Source organism: Ictidomys tridecemlineatus, chromosome 9, assembly GCF_052094955.1.
Source record: "Ictidomys tridecemlineatus isolate mIctTri1 chromosome 9, mIctTri1.hap1, whole genome shotgun sequence".
In the NCBI taxonomy this organism is placed as follows: Eukaryota; Metazoa; Chordata; class Mammalia; order Rodentia; family Sciuridae; genus Ictidomys; species Ictidomys tridecemlineatus.
In genome coordinates, this window is record NC_135485.1 from 18,497,951 (window position 1) to 18,511,797 (window position 13,847).

Below are 13,847 nucleotides of genomic sequence, written 5' to 3' on the forward strand. Positions count from 1 at the left end.
AGCTCCTGGCTAAAGAGAGAGACCATGTTGGCTGCAACCTGAAAGGTCCGGGGGTGCGTCTGCCCTGGGGATCACATCCTGCTGCCATGTGCCTGAGAGGCCACACACAAAGCTACAGGACTTGTTTGCCCAGTTGAATCGTGGTCTTGCTTTGGTGTCATCCCTTCTTATTGTGCCCCTAAATTGAAATGTTTACTAATGACATAATATATAATGCACATAACTTGCTTTGGATCTTTACAGGGGTTCATAGCCACAAGTTTGCTTTGAGTCTCAAAGGAAACTTTGGACCTGGTCTTTTGGGCAGTGCTAAAACTGTTAAGGCTATGGGGACATTTAGAGATGGGACAAAAGCATTTTTCTTTGTGAGATGGATATAAGCTTTTTGGGGCAAGGGGTGCAATGTTATGGTTTAGATATGAGTAACCTCCCAAAGCTCCTGTGTTAATGCAAGAGGTGAAATATTTAGAATATGAGAGCTGTAGTCTAGGAAGTGTATTAATCCATTTGATGGATTAATAATTTGAATGAATTAGTGGGTGGTAACTGTAGGCTGGTGGGGTGTGGCTGGAGGAAGTGGTTCACTGGAATTTTGCTTTGGGAATTATTTGTTTCTAACTCATGATCTCTTTCTGCTTCCTGACTGCCATGAAGAAACAGCTTTTGTCCACCTTGCCCTTCCACCATAATGTTCTACTTCACCTCAGGCCCAGAGCAATGGAGTCAGGTAACCATGGCCTGAACCTCTGAAACCATGAGTCCAAATCCATTTTGCTCCTCTTAAAAAAAATTGCATATAGAAATGTTTGGGCCAAGATAAATGGACAAGAACAAAGTTGGAGGACTTATTCAGATACCTGATATCAAGACATAAAAAGCTGCAGTATCCAGATGTTGTCATATTGGTATAAACACAGCTGGGTATAGTGGCACATGCCTATCCTGGTGATTTGGGAGGCTGAGGCAGGAGGGTCACAATTTCAAGATCATTGTTGGTTTAGCAAGATTCCCTCTCAAAAAAACGAAAAAAGGGACTGGGGATGTAGCTTAGTGGTAAAGTACTAAAAATGTGATAAAGAAAAAAGTATAAGCAAAACAGATCAATATTCTCAATAGAGCGCAGAAATAAACCCTGCACAAATAGTAAACTGATTTTCAACAAATGGTTCCAAAATAGAAAATAAGTGCATGTTACACATAAACACGTGCATGTGGGTGCACACAGGCGAGACTTCATCTTAATCTCATATGTACACCTAGAAGAGCTAATGAGTTTGTAAGGCTAAAAGTTCTGGAAGAAAACAAAAACTCTTGCTGGGGGCAATGGCCCATGCCTGTATTCCCAGCAGTTTGGGAGGCTGAGGCAGAAGCATCACAAGATCAAGGCTAGTCTCAGCAATTCAGCAAGGCCCCAAGCAACTTAATGAGACCTTGTCTCAAAAGGGTTGGAGATGGAACTCAGTGGTAAGGCACTCCAGGTTCATTCCCAGTGCCAAGAACCCTCTGGCCCTGAATTTCCCCTTCTCTCCAGAAACTTCTCCTATACTCCTTTGGAGCTTCTCTTCCCTGTTTCAACCTTACTTCCTGAGAAACTAAGAGAAATTTCAAAAGCTGTCAGAATCCTGGCATATGTGCCTACCCGTGAAATGCCAATCTGGCAGTCAGTGGCCTTTGCTTCTGTGAGTTTGTGGGGGTTTTTTTGTTTTGTTTTTTAATCTGAAAATTGAAAGCGCACATTCAAAAAGAAGCAGCTAACCTCTGTGAGCAAAGAGATGATTTTTTCTTTGATTCCAGGAACCTGCCTGCCCCAGAGGCTCTGGTTACACAATCCCCCTGGCAGTCGGGCTACTGAAACTATTGAGACCTGCAGAAGCAGCAGAAAGCCAGGCAGCCTCACTCACCCAAGGATGAGAAAGCTGTGTAAACATCCAGAACCATCTATGGTTGAGAGAACTGGTCTAACCACATGCTTGATCCTGGATACCACTGGGTGAACAACATTGCCTTTTATCTCACTGTGGTTTGGGAGAACATTCCAGAAAACTATTCTACCTTCAAGTATTTGTTTTAAATTGCAGTACTTAAAGATAATCAGGAAGTGAATTTAAACCAAAGTACTGGTTTAAACCAGTGTGGCAGCTGTCCCAACTTGGCTTCTAAGCAATTTAACATCCAGTCAAGACTCAGCTTGCTCCCTAGGCCCTCTGCAAGGAGGTGAAAATACATAATGTCCTGAATTTCTATCTAAAGCTCAGTTTCTGTGGGACATAGTAGCAAATGTCTATAATGCCAGGTACTTGGGAGACTGAGGCAAGATGATTGCAATTTCAAGATGAGCCTAGAAATTTTAGCATGAACATGTTTCAAAATAAAAAAATAATTTAAATAAAAGACTGGCAAAACAGACTGAATTTGGGTCCCCAGCCCTTCTTTGAATTGGGAATACATTCGAATCTCCTGCTGACAGAAGGAAGCTGGAGAAGCGGAGCCCCCACCTCTGACATGCCAAGGAAGACGGGCACCAAGCTAGCCCATCTAGGCTGCCTATAGCAGGCTGAATGACTCTACATGTGCGTATTTCCTGCCTTTTGTCACTTCCCTGCCTCAACCTGTTCAACCCAGGGCTGCAAACACCCCAAGCATACAGTTTACCAATCCCTACAAAAGAACTTGGGAGATGCAATGGAGGGTTTTAGCTATTTGGTTATGCATTCTTTGCTGGGCAGTGGGCCTGGATCCAAAGGAGGGCCACGTGGTACCTAGAAGCAGGGGAAATACATAGGATGGGTCATGTGCCCAGTGTGCAAGTGGTTTCTTCAGATGTTTTATGAGAACATTCCTTTACTTTATAACTAAGGTCATTCTGTTTAGATCCTCTCCTTAAGATTGGAGATAAGGGAAGTGACCAGCTTCCCCTCTCCATTCCATTCCTTATCTCACTGCCAGCTCTCCTAGGCACTGATTAGTGTTTACCCCATACCTCCTTTAAGAGTTCTGGTGATTTTCAGGTATTTTAGAAGTGGGACGTTTGAAGCAATTTATTTCTTCCATCTTCCTTCAAAGTTGGATTTGAATAAAATGTATTGAAACTATATTTATTGAAACCAAATTCCCTGCCTCTGCATTATAATCACTGGGGTTCTTGTCTCATGAACTCCAAAAATAAAATCTATGGATAACGGAGAATGAGTGCAAAAGATTAAGATTTATTCAGGCCAGAAGAAACAGCTTCGCTAAGTGAGAGGGGCCCTGAAACCAGTCAGAAACACCAAATGTTACCAAGCTGGGGCCATCTGGGAAACTGAGGCAGTGCAGAGGCCTCCCTTCAAACCCTGATTCTTGCAACCAAGTCAAAGATTTCAGACATGATGCTCAGAGTAATAGGCGTGAGTTTATCAGAAGGGATGGGAAAGGGGAAAGGAGGACACCCTCAAATGAGAGAGTAGGTCCTCTTAGAGGAAGAGAGATGAAGTGCTCCTCCTGCCCTCCAGATTTATTGGGAGTCCCAGGGTGAAAGGAAAGTAAGGAACTGGGAGACAGGTGAGCGAGAAGTGAAAGATGGAGACCAGGCAGAGATACACACAAGAGTTTGTCAGAGCTGACAAAGGCCATCTCTCCTGCTGAGAGCCATTGCCAAGCAGGAATGATGCATCAAAATTTTCTTGTCAGCCTACCCCATGTTGCTTAGAGGAAGGACTCTCCATTGTGGAAATGGGCTTATCTTAGACTCAGGTCATTTGCAGTGACATTGCATGTATGCTTGAGAAAGGTGACCTTGCTCAAGGACCAGGGCGGATCCGGGTTTAGGGCAGATCAGGTTTTAGGGAGTATCCTGCTCCTTGGGTTTAGGGCGGTTCCAGGTTTAAGGTGTACCCTGCCAGGAATAGGGTGTATCCTATTAGAGCCTGGTGGAGTACGTGGATTTGGCCCAGAACGTGAATTTTTCCCCAGAACATGTTTGTAGAGGGCCAGTGTGAATTCAGGAATAAAGAATTGCTGTTTGAATCTACAAAGCTGTGAGTGGCTCGTGATTTTGTGCCCAGCCAGACTGCAGCATTTGGTGGCCTGTACGCGGAACGTCTGAAACTTGGAGATAAGTGAAATTGCTCGCCCCTGAGGGAAGGCAAGAGAATGGGTGACCATTTCAAAAAACAATGTGTTCTTGTTTTGATTTATTTTGTTTTTGTTTCAAGCTGCCTATCCCTAGAAATTTCTCAAGCAAACTGGGAAAAATGGTTGGCTAAAGGTTTGAAGTTTGTCAGCCCCGAGGAAGAGAAAATTGATACAGTGAATTTTATTCCATTTTTGTTTCATTCAGTTTCGGTTTTGTTTTGGGTTATCTTATTGGGTTGCGATATCTTTATAGTAGATTAGAAATTAGTAAAAAAAGAAACCGAAAAGGTGTTAAGTAAATTGTTAGAGGTTCAGACCATGGAGAAAGACATTTTAGATCAAGCAAAAGAGAAGGTCTCTCGAGCTAGTCAGACAGAGGAAGAAAATTTAAAGGAAAAGGGGTTATTAGGAAAAAGGCCACAACAAGAGGCTGTTACTAACTCTGTTTTATTACCAGAGGGCGTAATTCAACCAACAGCCCCACGGATGGAGACAGCTGCATGGCCCTCAAACCGCATAGTTGATAAATGGGATCCTGAGACAGGACCTCAAAGATTAGCATGCCCTGTACTTGAACAGGTAGGAGGGCAGCGAATTCACCGTGCTTTAGATTTTAAAACAGTGAAGCAGTTAAAGGAGGCCGTAACAACCTATGGTCCCCAAGCTCCCTTCACGGTAAGCATGGTCGAGTCCATTACTAACTTGGACATGACGCCAGCAGATTGGGCTAGCATGTGTAAATCTGTGCTAAATGGAGGACAATATTTGTTATGGAAGGTTCCCAATGAGGAATTTTGCACCGAGACAGCTAGGCGAAATGCAGCAGCCGGTTACCCTCAAAGAAATCTAGATATGTTGTTAGGAAAGGGACCTTATGAGGGTCAATGGCAACAAATTGAATATGGTCCTGCTATATATGCACAAATTGCTGCAGACGCAGTTAGGGCATGGAAGACTTTACAAGGACATGGAGATTTACAAGATCAGTATCTAAGGTAATACAGAGAGCTATTGAACCTCACGCTGACTTTGTAGATAGGCTTATTCAAACAGCTGCCAGAATTTTTGGGGATACAGATCAAGCAATGCCATTAATAAAACAACTGGCTTATGACCAAGCAAATTGTTGCTGCAGAGAGGTTATTAGACCATGGAGACATGAAGATTTAAACACATATATTAAATTATGTAGAGACATTAATGAACAAGGGCAAGTCTTGGTAGCTGCAGTACAACAGGCTTTAGATGCCAGGCCAAAAACATGCTATAATTGTGAACAAACAGGACATTTTAAAAGGAGTTGCCCCATAGGAGGAGGGTTTAACAAAACTAGATATCAAAGGAATAGAATACCGGGTATTTGCCCAAGATGCCATAGAGGGAGACATTGGGCTAATGAATGCCGTTCTCAAACCACCATAGAGGGTACTCCTTTATCAAAAAACAGACAAGGACCAGGTATTTACCCACGATATCGTGGAGAAAGGCATCAGGCTCCATTGCCAAAGAACGGACTGGGGGGCCCAATGCTCCGGAGCCCACAACCACAAATATACGGGGCAGTGGAGGAACCCAGAAACACCATCAGGGTAGTGCCCAGGACACATTGTCCATTAAATCCCTCATCAGACAAACCCGAGGGAATGCAGGGTTGGACATCTGCGCCTCTGCCAGAGCAGTACTAACTCCAGAGATGGGAGTTCAAATCATTCCCACAGGAGTAAAAGGACCTCTTCCCCAAGGAACAGTAGGCTTATTATTGTGACGTAGTTCATCTACATTAAAAGGACTTATGATAAGTCCTGGGGTAATTGATCCCAATTATGTAGGTGAAATAAAAATTATAGCTAGTTCTCCAAGAGGTGTATCAGTAATTTCACCTGGAGATAGAATAGCACAGTTGTTAATAATACCCAGCCTACATAATAAATTCTCTAGTCGTAGCGTAAAAAGAGGTTCCAGGGGATGAGGCTCCACAGGTGTAGATTGGGCTATGCTGTCTTTAAATTTAGATTCTTGCCCAATGCTAAAACTAAATATTCAAGGACATGAGTTTAATGGGCTACTGGACACAGGTGCTGACCTTAGCATCATATCTCGTCAAGAATGGCCAAAACATTGGCCATTACAACAAGCCACTCAAATGCTTCGAGGCCTAGGAGTGGCGACTAATCCCCATAGAAGTGCAGTGATATTAGATTGGAAGGATCCTGAAGGATGTGAAGGAACTATACAGCCATATGTATTGGATCATCTTCCTATAAATTTATGGGGACGAGATGTCCTAGATCAATTAGGTTTGATGTCAACAAATAACATCAATCCTAATGCTCCCACTACTAGGGCTAGACAAGGTTTTAGGAAAGAAAAAATATTAGGAGAACAAGAACAAGGTATAGCAGCACTAATACAAATAGATCAAGGAACAGACAGACATGGGTTGGATTTTCAGAAAGGGCCACTGAGACAATCAAAATTATTTGGAAATCACAAAGACCAGTGTGGGTTCCTCAGTGGCCCCTGACTAAAGAAAAGATACAAGTAGCCCATGATCTGGTCAAACAACAATTAGCAGAAGGAATATACAACCTTCTGCATCTCCCCATAATACTCCCATTTTTTTCATCAAAAAGAAATCTGGTAAATGGAGATTATTGCAAGATTTAAGAGCCATTAATAATGAGATGGTTATTATGGGACCTGCTCAATCAGGGATTCCTCAATTGTCTGCTTTACCAAAAATCTGGCATGTTTTAGCTTTAGACATTAAAGATTGTTTTTTTCGATTCCAATTCATCCCGAGGATAGTCCACGTTTTGCATTTACTATCCCTGCACTAAATCATGAAGGACCTGATCAGAGATATGAATGGAAAGTACTCCCTCAAGGGATGGCTAACAGTCCAACTACGTGTCAAATCTATGTTAACAAAGCAATCCAGCCACTTAGAAATCAAAATCCTGAACTACAAATATTTCACTATATGGATGATGTATTATTAGCACATAAAGATAAAAACACATTGCTGGAATGTTATGCCACACAAACTTATTAAAAAATTATAATCTAGAGATAGGAATAGATAAAGTACAATTAAATTTTCCAATTAATTATTTAGGAGTTCTATTATCCTCAACCATGGTCCGTCCACCAAAAATTCAAATACAAGTAGATCAACTCAAATCACTTAACGACTTTCTAAAGTTATTGGGAGACATAAATTGGATAAGGCCTTATCTAGGCATACCAACAGGAGAGCTGGGACCTTTATTTGATATTCTAAAAGGTCTGTCAGATCCAAATTCACCCCGCATGTTAACTCCTAAAGCTAGAAAGGCATTAAAAATTATTGAAACATATATGGAAAATATGCATTTGGATAGAATTGATATAAGTTTGCCTTTATTATTTATTGTACTACCAACAAAAAATATTCCTACAGGTGTATTTTGGCAAGAAGGTCCATTATTGTGGGTACATTTATCTTATTCTCCTAACACTATTCTTACTAGGTATCCTGAGGCTGTAGGACAATTAATACTCAAAGGAATAAGAGCAGCAAAGGGAGTGTTTGGAATTTCTCCCAATAAAATTATTACTCCATATACTATGGATCAAATTGATGAGTTAGCTAATGAGTTAAATACTTGGGCAATAATCATATGTAAATCTAATGTCTCATTTGATAATCATTTACCATCTAATCCTTTGTTGTCTTTTTGGTCTAAGCATCCTATAGTTTTTCCTAAAATGACAAGAAAAACACCTATCATGAATGCTTCAAATATATTCACTGATGGGTCTAATAATGGTACAGCAGCAGTAGTTACCCCTGATGAAAATTTTACATTTTTAGTACCCAAACAATCAGCTCAAAAGGTAGAGCTTAATGCAGTTTTACAAGCTTTTGTGATGTTTAAAGATTCTTTATTTAATTTATTTTCTGATAGTCAATATATATTTAATGCTATTGTATCCCTTGAAGATGCTGGTAGGATTTCCCCTTCCTCTACTGTTATAAAGAATGGATCTTTTCTGTCCCAGATTAGACTTTGTATAGTGGAAAACAAAGAGAAAACAGTAGAGGAAGGGGTGAGAACTTTTAAAGAGGCGAGGATGCACATATGTGGATCTATTACCTGTGCTGGGAGGCCCAAATCCACTCCCAGAATCTCTGGGGCCTGTCAGGGTGGGGGAGTTGTAGCCCCACAATCTCCACCCTCAGTAGGTGGAATGTTCCCCCTTCAGAATGAGTAGGGCAAATTCAGGCTGTTTCCTAATCTCCAGAGGAATACCCCAAGGAAAAGCCTTAGACTTGGAACGAGGAGGTCAACTAGACTGTAGTGGAGGCGCTCCTTATTAGTGGGGCAGGTTACTGGGGCTTGCTGGGTGCCTGTGGCTGTGGTGTTGTATACACTCCCGTGTGTGGGCCTTTGCTTACTTACGTAACAGTGCTACTGTATGTCTCGGTTCCTTCCTTTGCCAGGAGCTCTGTTAGTTGATTTCCAGGCTGCTCTGGACAGGGTCTGTTTTCTCTGCTAAGTCCGCTCCACACCCTCCCCTCTGCTTTGTGTTGGAGGTTGACCTTGATGGACAATAGCAACCTACACTTCTCACTTCTGGTTGCCTCTGCCAATAAGAGGCCCTGATGAAGAAAGCTCTGAGGGCCAGAGAGTGAGGCTGGAGTATTGATCCCCCACCCCCCGTTTCTGCAGTTGACTTTGGGTAGTGCAGACATTTTCATGGTGCTACTTTTTTCAGTTTTGAGCATGAGATGTCTTTTCATTCCCCCCATCCCCCATAATTTCTCTTGTCCCTCCTGACTTCTGCCCTGTGGGCTTGTCATGGTTGACTGAGATCCTCTACTGGGGGCCATTGTAGCAGGTCTTGGACAGCTGACTTTTTCCAAGTAATTATTCTCTTTGACTTCCAGAAACTTCTGTCTTCCCTTGGCCGCATAGACCTGGGGTGGAGGTGGCACCCTGCTGTTAATGGCCTGACATGCACGGTCCTTGGGTGGTTCACCTGAAATTAACTCACAACCTGGGCAAAAAGTCCCCCTGTTAGGGGACAAATAGATGAGAATGTGGGAACAGGAGGTTACGAGAATCATTGTATAAAATGAGCCCTCTGTATAGACACCCCACATGCTTTCTTTGCCAAAAAGCAATCTGCCTGCAGCCCCACCTGGCCTGAGGGGACAGGAAATGTCACATTCCTCAACAAACTGAGGCAGGTGGGAAGGTCTGGCAGTCAGTGTGGATAATGAAGGATTGAGTGCAGAGAGGTTATCCCTGGGTAATCCCTAACACACTGTCCAGCCCGAGGGGTGCTAACACCTCCAAGGATCCCGCTTCCCAGCGCAAGCAAGCCATCACCCCCTGCACTACTCCTGCCTGCTCTGAGACTCCTGCGGAGAAGAAAGAGAAGGTGGGGCTCTGGGGGTCTATAAGAGGGCAAGACACAGCCACTCCCGTGGTCCCCAGCTCTCCAGAGAAGTCTACTCCCTTAAGTAAAACTTGCTTTCTACCCTTGACTTGGTGTTTCTCAGATGTTTAATCTTCAGCACCGACGGAACAAGGACCCATTCCTGATCCCCAAGACTGGTACCACCTCAGTACCCCACTTGAGTGTGTCATCAGTTTCCTGCCAGAATCCTGAAAGTCACACATTATCACATTTGGTTTTTACCACAACCTGGAAGAGCTATGTGTCATTACTTCCATAGTGAGCCCGAGAAAGGCTCAGAGAGGTTATGCCATTTGCCCCGGGTTACATAACTTCTATACAGGACAGCAAGATTCAATGGGAGGTGTCATTATTGAAGTCCTAGGCCAGAGGCTGACCCTGCGGTATCAGATCTGGTCATCTGCCACTCCCAAAAGTTGGTCTATTTAACAAAGGGAGCAGACATGGTGAAGTAGGAAGGAGTCTATTTTTAGTTTCGTCAAACAGGGAACACTACAGAAAACTTTCTTCCTGGTTGGAACAATAACTCCATGGTTATTCAGGGAAGGGACGAATGCAGGGCACCCAGAGGTACACATACGCAAACAACTTGGCCAGGTGGCATCTGCATGCTGCAGCTAGGCTTCTCTGGGCTCGGGTGCCAGGGCTTGGGGGACAGATTTCTCTTCCAGCAGGCGATGAAGCTGGGAGGGAAGGACGAAATGAAGTCATTCAGGAGAACAGATGCTGCTTCTTTTTTTAAAAAAAATTGTTCTTTTTAGTTATGTGACAGTAGAGTGCATTTTGACATATCATACATGGAGTACAGCTTCCCATTCTTGTGGTTGTACATGATGTGGGGTTTCACTGGTCGTGTATTCACATATGAACGTAGGAAAGTTATGTCTGATTCATTCTATTGTCTTTTCTATTCCCGTCCCCCTCCCTTTCCTTCCATTCCCCTTTATCTAATTCAGTGAACTTCTTTTCTTCCCTACCAACCCCTTATTGTGTGCTAGCTTCTGTATAGCAGAGAGAACATTGGGCCTTGGATTTTTTGAGACTGGCTTTTTTCACTTAGCATAATAGTCTCCAGTCTCATCCATTTACCAGGAAATGCCATAATATCATTTTTCTTTATGGCTGAGTAATATTCCATTGTGTATACGTACCACATTTTCTTTATCCATTCATCTGTTGAAGAGCACTTAGGGTGGTTCCATAGCTTGGCTATTGTGAATTGATATGGCTGCATCGCTGTAGTATGCTGATTTTAAGTACTTTGAGTATAAACTGAGGAGTGGGTCAAACAGTAGTTCCATTCCAAGTTTTCTGAAGAATCTCCATAATGCTTTCCAGAGTGGTGGCATCAATTTGCAGTCCTACCAGTAATGAGTGAGTGTATCTTTTCCCCCACATCCTCACCAACATTAATTGTTATTTGTATTCTTTTTTAATATTTATTTTTTAGTTTTAGACAAACACAATATCTTTATTTTACATTTATGTGGTACTGAGGATCGAACCCAGCACCTTGTGCATGCTAGGCGAGCGCTCTACCACTAAGCTATAACCCCAGCTCCTGTTATTTGTATTCTTGATAATCACCAAGAATGGTCGCTTCTTTGAATCCACCATTTACTCTTATTTTTTTTACAGTGGTGGTAGTTGAACCCAGGACCTTGCACATGCTAGGCAAGTGTTCTACCACTGAGATATATCTCCAGATCTTTTTGTTTTATTTGAGGCAGAATCTCCCTAGATTGCCCGGGCTGGTCTCTGACTGCAATCCTCCTGCCTCGGTCCTCCAGGTTGCTGGGACAACAGGCCTGCTCCACTGCACCGATTTTAATGAGCCTGTTGCAGTCTCTCTGACTCAACTCTACTGTCCCCCCCTGTCCCTATATTGGATTACCTCTGTGGTTCCCAATCTTGGTGGGCTCAGGGCTCCTCTTCATAAAAACCTCATTGATAATCTTGAAATTCATAGTTAAAATTCACAGTTAATATAGTGCATTTATATACTCAATTTCAAATAAAATAAATATATTTAAAATGGAACAGTTCCTTATAGTAAGATACCTATTTTATACGCAAACACTTAGGCATGACCACATGGGTAGATTGCACTGTGGTTGTCAGAGGCATGGACTTGCTATAATGAGAACATTTGGATCTAACTTAAATAAGGCAAAACGGAACTTTTTCTTTATAGATGACAGTTTGAAATCAGGGCTAGCTAAATTAGATCATTTCCAAAGAAGCACTGAGGTAGATTAGATATTTGTTCAAAACTATTCACTTTCGGCCTGAGAATGTGACGTAGCTCAGTGGTGCAGCAATTGCCTAGCGTGTGTGAGGCCTCGCGGTCCATCCCCAGCACATCAAAGAAAAAATATCACTTTCTTCCATCTCCACCTCCTGCATGGGCCGCGTGGGTAATGGCAAACAAGACTGAAGTGGGACTTGACATCCGCAGTGCAGTGGGACTTGCTCTCTTGTGCGTTGGCCAAAACTCACAAGGAGAGCCTCTTCCAGGATTCTGCTGCCCCTTCAGCCTGGCCCCACAGGGACACACGGAGCAGCATGGGTCCAATCCAAGTAGAAGCCCTGCCTGGCTGACCAGGCCTGGAGCAGCTCTGCCAGCTGAGCCCGGCCTAGAGCTGCCAAGCCTGGCCAAGTGCAGTCACAGGGGAGACCGCTCCTGCTTTGATTTGGAATGACTTGCTCCATGATGGACACGGTGATCCCGAGGGGAGGAGCCACAGGTGCAGGTGGCGCAGGAGGATGGTCCTGGGCATTCAGGTACCACCAGCCACGTTGCTGGTTTTGGTCATGTGGTTTTTTTCCACAATGGTGAGGGGAAAAAAAAAACAAGCAACTTTTTCTGGATGCAGTGTATGACCCCCGGATGTACATAATGGTTGTATCATGGAATATTCAGAGGCATTAAAACTGTACAAAAATACCTTGTGTAAATTAAAGTTAGATTTGAGTCTCAAGTGATTATAAACAGGTTATTCATCTAAATAAATGTCTGTTTAGAAATGTGTGGGACTGTTCTAGTCTTATCTGTCCTTTAGCACCCAGTCCCCCTCCAAATACAGGAAGTGTCCCTCCATCATTGTGATAGCTTGAAACACTAGCATGTGTTTCCAAAATGTCCCCTAGGAGGTGGCAGGGCCCATTGTAGATTCATTAGAGGAGACAGCTCAGTGGTACCTTTCAGCTCATATGTTCTTGGATTTAAAAAATCTGATTAGAGTTGTTATTGAACCAGTAGTATCTGTTACATGCCAGTACTGCTGATATAAGAAAAACACAACTATTGCTTTCAAAAGGCTCAGAGATCGGGGTGCACAAGCCAGCAATGAGGTGACTGTGTACAGGGGCAATAGCACTGTAGCTGTGAGTGCAGTCAGGTGTCACAGCAGCACTGAGGAGGAGGGGGAGGAGGAGTAAGGTGGGGAGGATAAAGGACAGGGAGGGGAGGGGAGGGGAGGAGGAGGAGGAGGAGAAAGAGGAGGAGGGCAAGGAGGAAGAGGGGGAGAAGGAGGAGGTTGAGGGAAGGGAAGGAGGGGGAGGGGCAGCATGGGCTCTACCTGGGCAATGAGCAGGTATTAGCCAAGCAAACCGGTAAGGAGTGTGGGATGGAGGAGGAGCAGGCAGCCCGTCTGTCCCATAAAGAAAGGACAGTCCACTGAGACTGCAGGGGGAGGACTGTGGCAGGGACAGACCTGGGTTCAGATGCTAGCTCAGCTCTAATCCTGAGCCATCACAACAAGGGACCAGGACCATATGAGCTGCTAGTCCAGGTACCTGAGGAGTGCCCACAGGGATTCTCCCTTCAAGTCTTCCTAACAGGGCCTCAGAAGGGCAGGGACGATGGTCATCATCACGGTATGGAACAAGGAGGATGAGGTCGGAGCCTGAACTAGGACGCGTGGAGCTGGGACTCGAGCAAGGCAGCCTGACTCTGGGCTGACTCCTCCTGCTCTGGAGCCTCTGATCCTGCTTCCTCCCCTGGAGGGTGGGGGCAACGAGGCCCCTGTGAACTCATCCGTGCACACATACGTGCATTCACTTAAAGCATCAGACACATTGGTAGGATTTTTTTTAAACAAAATAATAGTAATTTTCCAATTTTTTACATTTTTACAGAAGGAGCATCATAATCTGAAGAGTTTTTAGTTACAAACCACACATTTTTGGTCATAACTCCTCAGCCTACGTTGACATCAGTTTGGCTCCATAGGACAAAAATGACTGGCTGTCCTGTGTCTGCC